Here is a 12,730-nt window from a genome sequence, read left to right on the forward strand (position 1 = left end):
GAAATTAAGCACTACCGTTCTACAACTCGGACGTATCTTACCTTGTTTGTCTTAATGAACAAGTCTCAAAGTTGCGCCTTCCTTGCCTTTCCTAGATTTACTCGCTAACATTTGTAATAGGAAACATAACGACCGAGTGATATCTCTAAAAATTAAAAATTACATTTCAGAATTAGAGTTATACTCTACCGGAGAATACTCTAATGCTCTAACATTTTAACTTTCAAATGTAGTGTTTAATTCCTCTATAGAGATATTACTCGGTTACTGTATTTCCACTCAGAAATAATCCGTTATATCGTGTCAAGTTTCTGTTAACAAACACAAGTCCGGAGAAGCAACTTACAGAAGTATACTCGGCATGTAAGCAACGACAACACAAATGTGATATACATTCCGCCGAGTGGAATGTCGCCTTATTCAAAGTCCGAAGTATAGCAATGCGCAGCATATCCTAGGAACTGAGAAACCTACTATCGTGCGCCATTGTAGCGCATCAATCTTCTAGATCGTTACGCGTCCTCCGTCCATTTAGTAAGGTCCCTTCAGTTAGATCCTGACTCCGTCGTAAGCGATGTCGTCGCGGTAACGACTGGGCTAGACAAGCGGATCCTTTAAAGTGATCCAGGGCTGCGTGTAGATCCGCTGGAATAATTCAAGCCGCAAACATCGTGCTCCGGTGATGGTGGATCAGGCGGAAGAGAACCTCGAGTGAGTTTAGGCGAAGGGGAAACGAAGTGGTGGAATATAGGATCGCCGCTGAAGACTCTCCTTTGCAGTTGCTTGTCGTCGGTAGCAGACTGTACTCTAATTAACGGCGGGGTAACAAGGGTACCCGAGAGAGACGGAGAATCGTTGTAATAACTCGCGCCACTATGAAGCAATGAAGGAGGCGGAGATGAGGAGGATGAGAAGGAGGAATTGCATACAAAAGAGAAGAGGGTGGGGAAGACGGTATATGAAAGGCGTGAGAGAAGAGCGATCCTCGAATCGGTATCTCAAGTACGCCCGTCTTAAAATGTTGTCGATTAATTAACACCCAAATACCAAGCGCTTGCTGTTTCTCGGTGTGGAAATTTCCAACTTTCGTGACGTGAAAAGGTTGGAACCCGGTTGACGCCTCCGGTGAATATTGCGCGATATACTGAGGAGACTAACTACTATAGCAGAAATCGGAGATGGATAGTCTCTCACGTCGCGTTAAGTCGACATAAATGGGGCTGAAAGTCATTTGTCATACGACTCTGTACAAGGTTTATACAAGTTACCAGTAGTAAACGTTTGATGAAAGAAATGAAGCTTCTTCCAGTTTTTTCCGCGTAAAACATTTTCTCTCGCGATAAATTTTTGAACGCAGATGTTATAGACACATTACGTCATAATATTTGAATAAAAAAAACGCGAAAAAAATTTGTTGTATTCGTCAATATAACATCTACTGTTCTTTACCTTTTGAGTCTATTGCGGAGAATGGGAAAGAATAAAGCGTAAATTGATGCGCTTTATTCTTTGAATTCGATGGCGTACCACAGAAAAACGGATCAGTGGCGCGATATCTTGCGTATTACAGAGCGTATAGATAACAGCGAAGACTGCATTGTGAGTCAGACATGCGTACTTAATTCACATATTACTCACACACGAGTTATGAATACGCGCAGCATGCTGCCGGCTACGCGCACCTTGTCTCATTATTCGAACTTCAAAAGGATCATACTTCCATTGTAGCGTAGCAGTAATTATATTCCTTTCATGCACCGTTATTATGTTACGTTCGTCATTTGTGACGAACTGGTCTTTTTAACAATAGGTGATTGATGTCGTCTAAGCCCAATATCGTCGATCGATAAATTATCCAATAACACTGTCTCCTGAAAACGAGAGTAATTTACGGAGTGAAGCGTAAGTTTGATTTAATCTCAGATACAATTGCTCAAGATACGGTCCTTGAATCGTTTCACTTCTTCAGTTACCTACGTTATTTCTTGATAATAGACAAAGAGAAACGATAGAGTTTCTTTTACGCGCGCGTGTCCAACTTGGCGAATGAAGTCAGGGGTTGTAAAAAGACTTACGCTCGTAAAGCCGCGGCGAGATTCAAGTTGGACGGACGAGAGCCGAATATCGTGATCAGTCTTCAAAGATCGCGGGATTCTCGAGAAAGGGCATACAAAAATCTTTCGTCATTTTTTCCCATCTTTACTTTCTCGTTTCGTACCGCTTAATCTTATCACGTGCGGACTCGGGCGGTTCAAACTCGACCTTACTACTTACTGTCCTGAAGGGCAACTTTCTTCACGAGCCAAACTTCGATCCTCTCGGTTTTTATTGCGCTGCTTTATTAACAAGACCACACAGGAGCGTGTGTTACGCGACGCGAATTAATTACTGTGTGCTCGCGTCGAACTTGTTTTGTTTTAACAACACAATAACAATGTGGTAACTTCTACGGAGGATCGCGTTTACGAAATACATATTAGAAGCAATTTTTCGAATGACGATGATAAATTATTTTATTGCACACAAGCGTTTGTTTAAAAACATATTCTTTACAATTGCGCAGTGCCAAACTTCACTTCCTCCATGATAAATGGTATAAACGTTGGTGCTGTCCAAATATATCCCAATATTTTAAAAACCGGATTACAAGAAATCCGATTATTTAAAAAATATATGGGGATTTCTTTGTATATATGCATATCCATACTCTCCCCCCAATCTCAAATAATATTGCTGTGAAAATACGGCATTGTACGGGCTATAAATGCGTATCCGGCGTATTGATTTATAAGTCAAAATGTAGCGTGTGCCGAGGGAGAACGTGACAATCTCGCGCAGTGCGTTTGAGGGGGCACGAAGCAGGCGGCAAAGGACGAGTAGCGTACGGAGTGCACGAAGGCGAAAACGTTTGCTTGGACGAGTAAACAGGGGCGATTCTGTTTGCTTTTCGAGGAGGAAGAGAAGCACGTCTCGACGTACGCGTGAAATCGGGTACCCCGAACCTCGCCCCCGTATGCGCGTCTCTGCACGAATGACAATTCAATATTGATGCTAACCTTGCTTTCATAAGCAACTGCTGTCCACCAATTTGTGTATTCACAACAATAAAACATGCTTCCAAACCCAGAAAGCGCTCTTTCAAAGTGAATTGTAAACTTCGCTCAGACAACTTTGTTTTCCCGGTAGACGAATGCTCAGTTGATATTCCTCGCTGAGATTGTGTGTGTATGTGTGTATGTATTCTAGTTCTCTTATTTATTAACTTGATCTCGCTTGAAATTTTGTTTCCTCTGACAAACTGCGCTAGGAGAACTATTAGAAGTACTATTTCAATTTCTCACGTTATTACATAAAGTAATAATTGAATTATATAAGAAAAATATCCAATGAAACGAGATCTGATATTATCACAAAAAAATTGTGTTCATGATACTGATTATATTTATAACAAGTATTGTTTTTAGTACCGTTTTACCGTAAATTTCCTGTCTTGAAGAGCGCAATCAATAACGGCAAAGTTATCGCGAATACATCGATCGATGCTATACATATACCGTCGAATCGTTCAATAGGGGAGCAGCTGTAAAAAGGTACCGCATAATGAGGAAAGGGGTTCCATGTTCCGTCGATCTCACAATCGCGGTGGCACATTGTTACAACACATGGACCACCGCGAGCGAGCGAACTTGAAAAGCCACCTGCGCGCGCGGTGTGCAGGTGCATTGCAGTTTCATAGTCTTCGAGCCCCCTTCTCCTCCTCCTCTTCCCTTTCTTCCACCGCGCTGTTTCCCGCCCGGTCGACGGACCGGGGACCGTCGGGCAAACTGTAATCCTGTTTTCTAAATGTAACCCAACTTCGGCGAACATGTGTATGTCTGACCGCAAGCACTGTTCGACAATTTGTCTCCGCGCCCGACGCTTCGCCGCACTTCTCTCTCTCTCTCTCTCTCTCTCTCTCTCTCTCTCTCTCTCTCTCTCTCTCTCTCTCTCTCTCTCTCTCTCTCTCTCTGTCTCTTTAGTACTCTCCTGGCGCCGCCTCCTTTGTCACCTAACTGCATTTTCCTTCTCGCGCGTTCAGTGTTCAGTATCTTCCCCAGGGGGAAAGGCCCCCTACGCGAAACTATATTTCCTTTGATACTTGTGCATGTGCGTATGTAAACATACGCGTTGAGATAGGCAACGTGCGCGCACGTGTTCGTTCAACTCCATGTACATGATGTTTGTGCACGTGTAAGGTAATGTAGGATACATAGAGTACATAGGGCGGTTGCCTGTACACATCGCGCGACTGTAAGTGTGTACGTAGCGCACTCAGGTTTTTGGATGCAGTTTAACGCTCCGCTTGGTCTTCGACGTAACTTCCGCGAGAAATTTACTCGGTGTTGCTCTTCGAAATTTGCGTCGAAGATTATCGAACTGCGATAAACCTTAACCACCGGTTACTAACCGGTTATTATTCGTAGCTGATTTGTGGTTTGCGCCTTCTACAATGAATAATTTCTCTTGAAAAGCATCTTACTGCATTTCTTGTAGTGGACTGTGCTTATATATCGATTTTAATTATTTTTAAATAATTTTAATCATTATATTTTAAGTAATGGATTGAAATAATAGATTATTGTTATTTTGTTATTGTTATTATTATATGATAATATATACATGACAATATATATTAAAAAAGCTTTTCGAATATGAAATATTCAATTTATTTACGAGGGATTTAATAATATCAAAATATTTTCTGTAACATAATAGCAGAGGTACATCATTTGCTAATGACACGCACACTTCTGCCCGTATAATCTCATTGAGATTATTTGTAAATTATCTGTCCAGTATATAGCTGACAATTTTTATCATTTTATATTTTTATATTCCTGAGAAGAATCGCTGAATTATATCGTCAGATTTATTAAGCCATGCACGTAGATCGAGTTTGCTCGACAAACGATCAGTGGTACGTACCATCGAAATTCAAATTTCTCCATTCGAGTCACTCGTCATCGTCCAATGAAACTTGTAACATAGCAGTTTGGCAAGAACAATTAACCTCGGGCTGATGGCATTTAGCAATACCAGTCTAATTCAACCGTCGTCAGATCTCGCATACCGTCCCTTCATCCGACTCGTATCGTGACAATCGATTCCTGTTAATCCATTCCGCGCGGCACACACAATCACCGGTCTCGTTGCACCGGAATGTTTTATACGGACCTTTGTTCGCAAATTCACGAGTAAGCGGCAGTGGAAAGATCGATCTTCTTTCCTCTTGCACCAGCGGATACGAGTCCCGTTGAAATTCGACGCCGATAGCAGACCCGTATACAACATTGTCGAATCAGCGTCGATATTTTCATGATGGCTCTCTCTCTCTCTCTCTCTCTCTATTTTCTTACACGATATCTCTGACATATATTTAATAGGCATCTCCAATATATATTCTAGTTAGCAATCTAAATTACATTTTAAGTTAACGTTATATCGATCTTTAATAGAATATATAATTATAAATCAGATGTTTCGACTCCGCTTCGAACCATCTTCAGCAGTGCAGTAACAATTAAATAAAAATAATCTCACTTTGGCGAGAAATAAGTGAGTAACTTTAAAAGTTGATGGTCTAATAATAGCGTAATTTTCCACGAGGAAGTCCAAGTAAAACTTGAATAATAGTTTATTATATGATCGAAATCAAAATGACAGTCATAACTTGAGAAAAAAGAGAAGTGAAGTTATTTATCAGAGAACGTGAGAATAAGCATTGAAGTCGAGACAAAAAAATATCGAGAAACAATATAATTTAGTAAAGGACACCGATACAATTGAAACAGTGATGCACTTAAAAGACAATAAGAGATCAATAAGAAAATATTTTCCTATTTTTATTGATAAGAGATTATTCAAGACCAATGATCATGTAATTTTATAAAAAAATTAACCTTTGGCAGCAATCGTTGTCAAAGAAAATCAATTTTGTGTATTTGTCTAATCGATGATAACGAAATGTCCATGGAAAACACGGAAATACTTGGTTGATTAGCCTTCGAGCATTGTCAGTAATTACTATCGCTACGTACACTCAACGACATTTTAACGCAACATCGGATGATCGTCCGGAAATCGACTGTGGTCGTTGCTCACGGCAACCTGAACCGGAAGACCATGTCGTGTTCGCGAATTGTCGATATTCGAGAGAGAGCGGCAATCGCAGCCGCTTGTCATCGCTCGGCATGGGGAGAGAGAGAACGGATCGTAACTTGCAGCAAGAACAATTAGCCGGCGGGCCTGCCGGAATTGCCATGGGCGATGCAGCCGGCTGGCTGCTCTCGCACTCGTCATGAGTGCTTTCCGCACAATCCCTTTCGTACCATCCCTCCGGGTTTATCGCCGTCCCTCTACCGTCTCGCTACCGATTCTTGTCGCACTAAAGCAACCCCGACGTGAGTTACAACCCTCCGTCAAGTTTCCACGGCGGCGGCGGCGGCGGCGGCGGCAGCGGCGACCGACGGCTGCTACAGTTTGCCAGTAATATTGTTCAAAATATCCGGAGCTAACTCCGGCACGTCGCGACGCCGTGTATGCTCCCGAATGGAAGCGCTTCGTGCTTCAACTTTGTTCTTTACGCGTTACGCTGTCCGCGACCGGCGCGGCGTCGTGCAGAGAGCGAAAGTGCTTCCGTACGCTGGATAAGTAACGTCGCGATGCAAGTTCCGAGAATGCAGTGATTTGTCACGTGTGCGAGGTGCGTTACGCGCCTAATTAGATCGTCACGAGATGCGTGACGCGGAGATGATATATTTGATTCTTCACGTATTTTACTCGAAAATAGAGCGAAAATGCGGTTTCTATAAAAAATAATCTTATATCAGTCTATGCGGATGCGGTTTTAATGAGCAATCTTATTATCCCTACATTTCTAAGAATTCTCAACCGAAAATGTCAGTTAAACAAGGTAGTGTACGGCAACAATAAATATAAATGAGCTGGGAGTTGGATATAACATATAACTACAACTCGGGTCATTATCTGCATTACGATATACCTATGTGATTGTAACTAAGCAATACAATTAAAACTATGTTAACTAGTTTACATTGCGTACCGTTCTGATTCGAGCGCGTACAGAAGCAGAGACAAAAAGGAACAGGAGAGGGAAAGAGAGAAAGAGAGAAAGCTAGATAAACCTGTCTATTTAATGAAAATTAACTAACAGCCGCGTATCGCGCGAAACGCGGCGGAGTGATGAACTTTGGAATAGCAGGGTGAGATAAGGGCGAGAGCGATAGTAGAGTAGAGTTAACGCGGTGGATTATATTTCAATTTCGACTTTGGTTGGAAACACGCGGATGATAAAGCAAAACGCGCGGCGCGGCGCGGCGCAGCGTGCGTCTTGCCAGGCGATAAAGCCGCGATATCTATCCGCCATAAAATGCAAAATCCATCTTAGACGAGGGCGTGATCTGGGATACGAGGTATATGCGATACGTTACACACTGTTGGCACAGGACTTCGAACGACTAGGAGTGATCCGCTTTTATCTGAGCACTTTTCGATACCGGCCAAATGTTTCTTGAGATATTGCGTGTGCTGTGAATTATGGTCGTAAAAACGACTTATCTCTTAAAGCGCACGTACAAGATATCTATAATATCGTTGTACGGGGCTAGATTGTAACTGTGAAGGTAATCGCGTGGTACAGTGAGCAAATAGTGCTATTATTTAATCAGAAAATAGTTAGCTCCTGTTCATTTATTAATGCTGATACATGTTCTTCATTATCGAACTGTAATTTAAATCTTTCTTTCGTTCTCTCGCAAAATAATGTATGTACATCTGCGGGCACAATTTAATTCTATTTTATATCGTGATGATGTAAATACACCGAAAATAAGTGTGGTTTGAACACTTTTAATGTCATTCTCTTAATTACCTGCGCTTGTATTAATTACTTAAATCCGACCGCGGAAATGAAATTTCACGAATGCACGTGTAATTACTCAACTACTGCGTTAAATTAACACAGGGCTATACGGTGCGAAACTATGTACGAGATATAATGTGCTTTCGAACTTACCGGAGTTAAAGAGAAATTCGTCGTTCGCAGTGTTTAATCAATTTTGGAGGAAAACGCGTCTGTCTATGGGCTGTCCATTAACGAATTGTCGCAGATCGATCCGATATTTCCAGTTAATTAAAAGTGCATTTGGAACATTGAATTTGCAGTTTAACGGAACGCGAGATTTAATGCGCGTAGTTACGGTCCGAGCTTCGGACGAGGAATTCTCGATGAAAAATGGAGATAAAAGAAATGTAATCGTTTTATTACAATCAACGAAACTATTTAAATCTTGTTGCGGACAACATATTTTTCGAGTTCCACGCAGAATGCAGAAACATTCGTTCGTTTATTTCAGCATTGCGTCAATCAATTCGAAAAAGAATCGCACTTGCAACGAAAGGAGTGTCATCACTGATATAAAATATAACAATATTAATTGTTTGTCATCGCTATAATTTTCTTTCTATCGTACTACGAATATTGATTTTTATTAAAGAATTAAAATAAAAAATTATGCCAAACATGTATACATGTAATTAATGAAAAATATATTTATATATACATAAAACACCGGATAAAAGTAATAACAATAATTTAATTTTCATAAATTGTTAAATATAATATGAACTCTTTCAATTATATTTTACATTAAATTTGAATTGTACTTTTTCATAACGAAGATAAATTTTATCTTTGAAATGTTAGATATCAATACGCGATAATAATCGCGCGTCTATCGAAATTAATTTATCACAAGGTCCACAAGGAACAGAATATTTGGCATATATTCATCTTACAACGTTAAATATTTTGAATTAGCAACGAATTTGCGGCCGCGAGAAGCTCGGTGTTTTTTTGTGTACGGCGCGGCGTCGTACGTCGTAGCGGCGCGCTTGTACACAAGGGCTGCGTTCGGGGAGCGCGCTATTAGCGCTATTGCATCATTCTATCTTTATGGCTCATCAAGTGTAGAACAAGGATAGAATAAGCAAATAGCGCTAATAGCGCGCTCCCCGAACGCAGCCAAGGTCGCCGCACTCGCCGCGCGAATCACGATCGTTCGTCTTCGTCATTCGTACGACGATACTCGAGTCGGAAGGTAGCAGCGCGAGCCGCTCCCGCCGCCCGCGTAGGTAGGTATCTCCGAAATGTTATTCTTTATTCTCTCTCGAAACGCATTCGCGATAATATCACGAGAAAAAGTTACTACGAACAATTATTAGGCCGCACGTGAATTTATTCCCGCGATTTGTTCTTAACGCATCAAATATTTCCTCGCGCTAACGAGCTGGTACACAATGCCTCGATACTCGCTTGCGATGTACAATATGCAATATATGCATACGCGTGGCTCTTGTGATTACGAGCGATAATAACGCTTAGATTCGAGTATATTTTGCATCGCGGTTGGAGTTTTGTTTCGCGGATTCAAATATGTATAATATATACCTACCATTTTCGGATCGAGAGAACCTAACCTAACGCGAAATAATACGTAAATTGCCGGATTGAATGATCGAACGGAAATTGATACTCCATCGTTTAACAGTTAATTTGAGATACTAGGGATAGAATATTCGATATACGTTTATTTCAGTTGGTGCACGTATATAGGTATTTCGTTATATATTTCGTAGCGGTAACGAATTGACGAAGTACGACGTTTTTACAGCGCGCTGTTGTTCGCACTAAAGTTATTTGCGCTTCGAGTTTTAAGCCGGGAGGCAACAGTCGTGAGCCGCTCTGTGCCTTATTAACATTATCTCTCGAAATGCGATAAATTTCAGAAGAAAACGCAATTCCTTATTATTAACGATTAATAATTTCTATGATCAACGATCCTTAAGCGTCTTGAAGCGATGGTCGTTTACAAGTTTTTTTCCGAACGATCGATTGCGTCTTACTTAATTAACCATTAAACATTGACTCAGCTTTTTTATCGCGTTACATCGGTACCACATATCGAAATATTGTTGAGCAATATCGTAACTTTGTACTCTTTTCTTCCAATAGATCGCAATAGAATAGAGTGCGCACGATCAATTTCGAGAGTGCCGTGCAAGACATCGCAATTGTAATTAGTTACGCGATCATGTTTTCACGAGTGAGTGTTGTGAATGCAACGACGAAATCTGAGAGGAGGTGGAGGCCTAGGAGGCATCGGGCGACAGCGGAGCAACCATGAGGTAAGTAACTCATTTATTATTTTGTTTCCTATTCTCTTTATCCTACCCGAAATTAATTATTTATAATTATTTTGTATACGCGCAATTATATTATTCTTTGAAATATTAATTATTTAGAGCATTGCTATAATTTGAATTTATATTTTGTATTTTACAGATCGAAAAACGTGATTTCAACGTAACCGCAACTCCGCTGCTACACATCGTGTATCGGTGAGTTACAAATATTTTACTTAAAAAAATGAGATAATAGATTTTTGAAAATTATATCAGATGTATCTATATAATATGTATGTAGGATAATTGAGTAAAAGTGTTGCATTTAAATATAATATTTCATAGATCTATTGTCTTGAGATGAATGGGCTAAGACTGATCAGTACTCATGTCTAATCGTGGAAAATAAAAATCATCTGTCATTACACATATCACTATGCATATCCATAGAAATTCAAAATTCGGAATAAAACTCATTATATACTCGCAATCTGAAATAAAAATCAGGAATATTTCAGATAAAGTAAGCTTGGCAAAAATGAGTGATAATAGAATAATTTTTGCAAAAAAGAAATCTCGAAAATTAATAAATATATTATCTCTTATACTGTTTATCAAGTTCTCTCTATGAGCTCAAAATATTTCTCTGTATTTTTTAAGGTTTTCAGGTAACATAATTATGAACATTATAAAGATGTATTACATTAATAATATTATTTAAGTAATTTTAATATCAATTAATTAATTAAATTTTTGGATTTGTTTTTAGATAAATGGTAAAAAATAAAGAAGAAATATAGTACAATTAAAAAAGAACTAAAATATATTGATGTTTTTAGAATATATATATATAAAGCTTTTACTTTAATTTCTTCATGATGTTCATAACATATAGGCTACGAAGACTGAATTATGAAAAATTGGAGCAAGATTTTTATGTACATATGTTGTATATAAAATAAAAATAAATTAATAAGATAAAGATAAATGAATACAGAAAGAAAGGTAGGAAATATTTTACAGTTACGTAACATATTTCAAATACTTTATTTGAAATTAAATATGCGCTGGTAATTATTAATTATATTTATTCTTATATAGTGCGCCAATTTTTTATTTTTACTTTTTATAGCCTATTCATCTGTAGTTATTAACAATTTTATATCGCTTAGTATAAGTAAAATAAAGAGATGATATGAGATATATTAGATCTCATAGATATACCACGGTATAAAATTTTCTCAGTGTATTCCTTTAGTGTATATCTTCAGAGTATTTTAATACTAATAAATTACGCCAGTCATGTTAAAATATTCGGTATATTTTGGAAATATTCTCAATAATAATTTTTGTGATTTACTTTAATTTTTAATCTATATATGTATATGTGCGATATATTGAAAAAAATCGCAACAACCTTTGGTTGGCAGCAGTCGGGAGTAAAAACAATAATAATTAATTTTGTTACATTTAATATTTCTATTGATGATATTTAATATCATCTATTGTGGTAATACCACTTACTACAATGTTGACTCTTCTGGATTGATTGATACGATACTAGAATAAGTAAGCAAAGACTTCTGCACCCGGCGTGAAATTCGAAAAGTGCAATTCTCATCCCTACATTATAGAATATTTTTGACGATTGAGAAAATATGATAATTCTCTTATCTTAATTATTCATCGAAGATTTTTGTTAATAGTTAGGACTGCAAACGCGCGCATTAAATCTTGCTTTATTAAACCATTTTGATATTCCAACTTTTTAACAACATAATATCGTATAACTAATATAAGTAATTAATATACTAATTAACATAAATAATAAAGAAAGAAAATTGCATATTGATTACGGTTCAATACGAGCCAAGTACAGGAACATGTTATGAGTCGAGTTTTTAATTCGACCTCGCGGGAAGACGAGTACCGTCCCGTCCTACGTTAAACGATGGCCCAATAAGAAAACGAGAGATGCTGCAACACGGGCGAGATTACTTCTTTCCGCTAGGTAACTCCCGGACCCTCTCTGAGCTCGCGATATTCGAAAAGTTGGTAGTTCACTCTACAGTGGCGAGAGAAAATTGCTTACGCTTTTTACGGTCTCGCAAATATACCTACTCGTGGCTCGTGTTTATTCACGCTGCTAACCGGCTGTGCGATCTGTGGTAAACGATTTTTGCCGAACCTACACTCCCGCGGATCGTGAGCTCTGTAAGATCGTGAACTTTAATCTCTGTCGCGAGAAAGGTGGTTTCCTGAGAAAAAAGGATTAAAACTGCGAAATATCAGAAAAGGGAAAGTGAAAAAAATTGAGGGATAAGAAAATTGTATTTTTATATGCAATGTATTATTAATTTATTTAACATGCCGGAGATAAAAAATAATTACAAATAGTTTCTAACGCGGTACGTTTAACTTTCAAGAGTCGATTGTGCCATATATTTTGACATAAAAAATTATGCACCATTCGAGTCTGTGTTGAAGT

The 12,730-nt window shown here is 38.7% G+C and overlaps 1 protein-coding gene across 6 annotated transcripts in view; it reads left to right on the forward strand.

The window, feature by feature from the left end:
• Window positions 1-12,730, forward strand: part of LOC139776976 (uncharacterized) — a 219,396-nt gene that overhangs the window by 48,296 nt on the left and 158,370 nt on the right. Inside the window, exons 2-3 of one of the 6 annotated variants that reach the window (XM_071714091.1) lie at window positions 10,073-10,245; window positions 10,403-10,458. The exons of the other annotated variants lie outside the window; for them this stretch is intronic. The gene's annotated coding sequence lies outside the window, so the exon portion shown is untranslated. The remainder of the gene's footprint in view (window positions 1-10,072; window positions 10,246-10,402; window positions 10,459-12,730) is intronic. 6 annotated transcript variants of the gene reach the window in all.

Source organism: Temnothorax nylanderi, unplaced genomic scaffold (genome assembly GCF_030848795.1).
Source record: "Temnothorax nylanderi isolate EJ_2023f unplaced genomic scaffold, tnyl_v1.0 TNYL_tig0134_pilon, whole genome shotgun sequence".
Taxonomy (NCBI): Eukaryota; Metazoa; Arthropoda; class Insecta; order Hymenoptera; family Formicidae; genus Temnothorax; species Temnothorax nylanderi.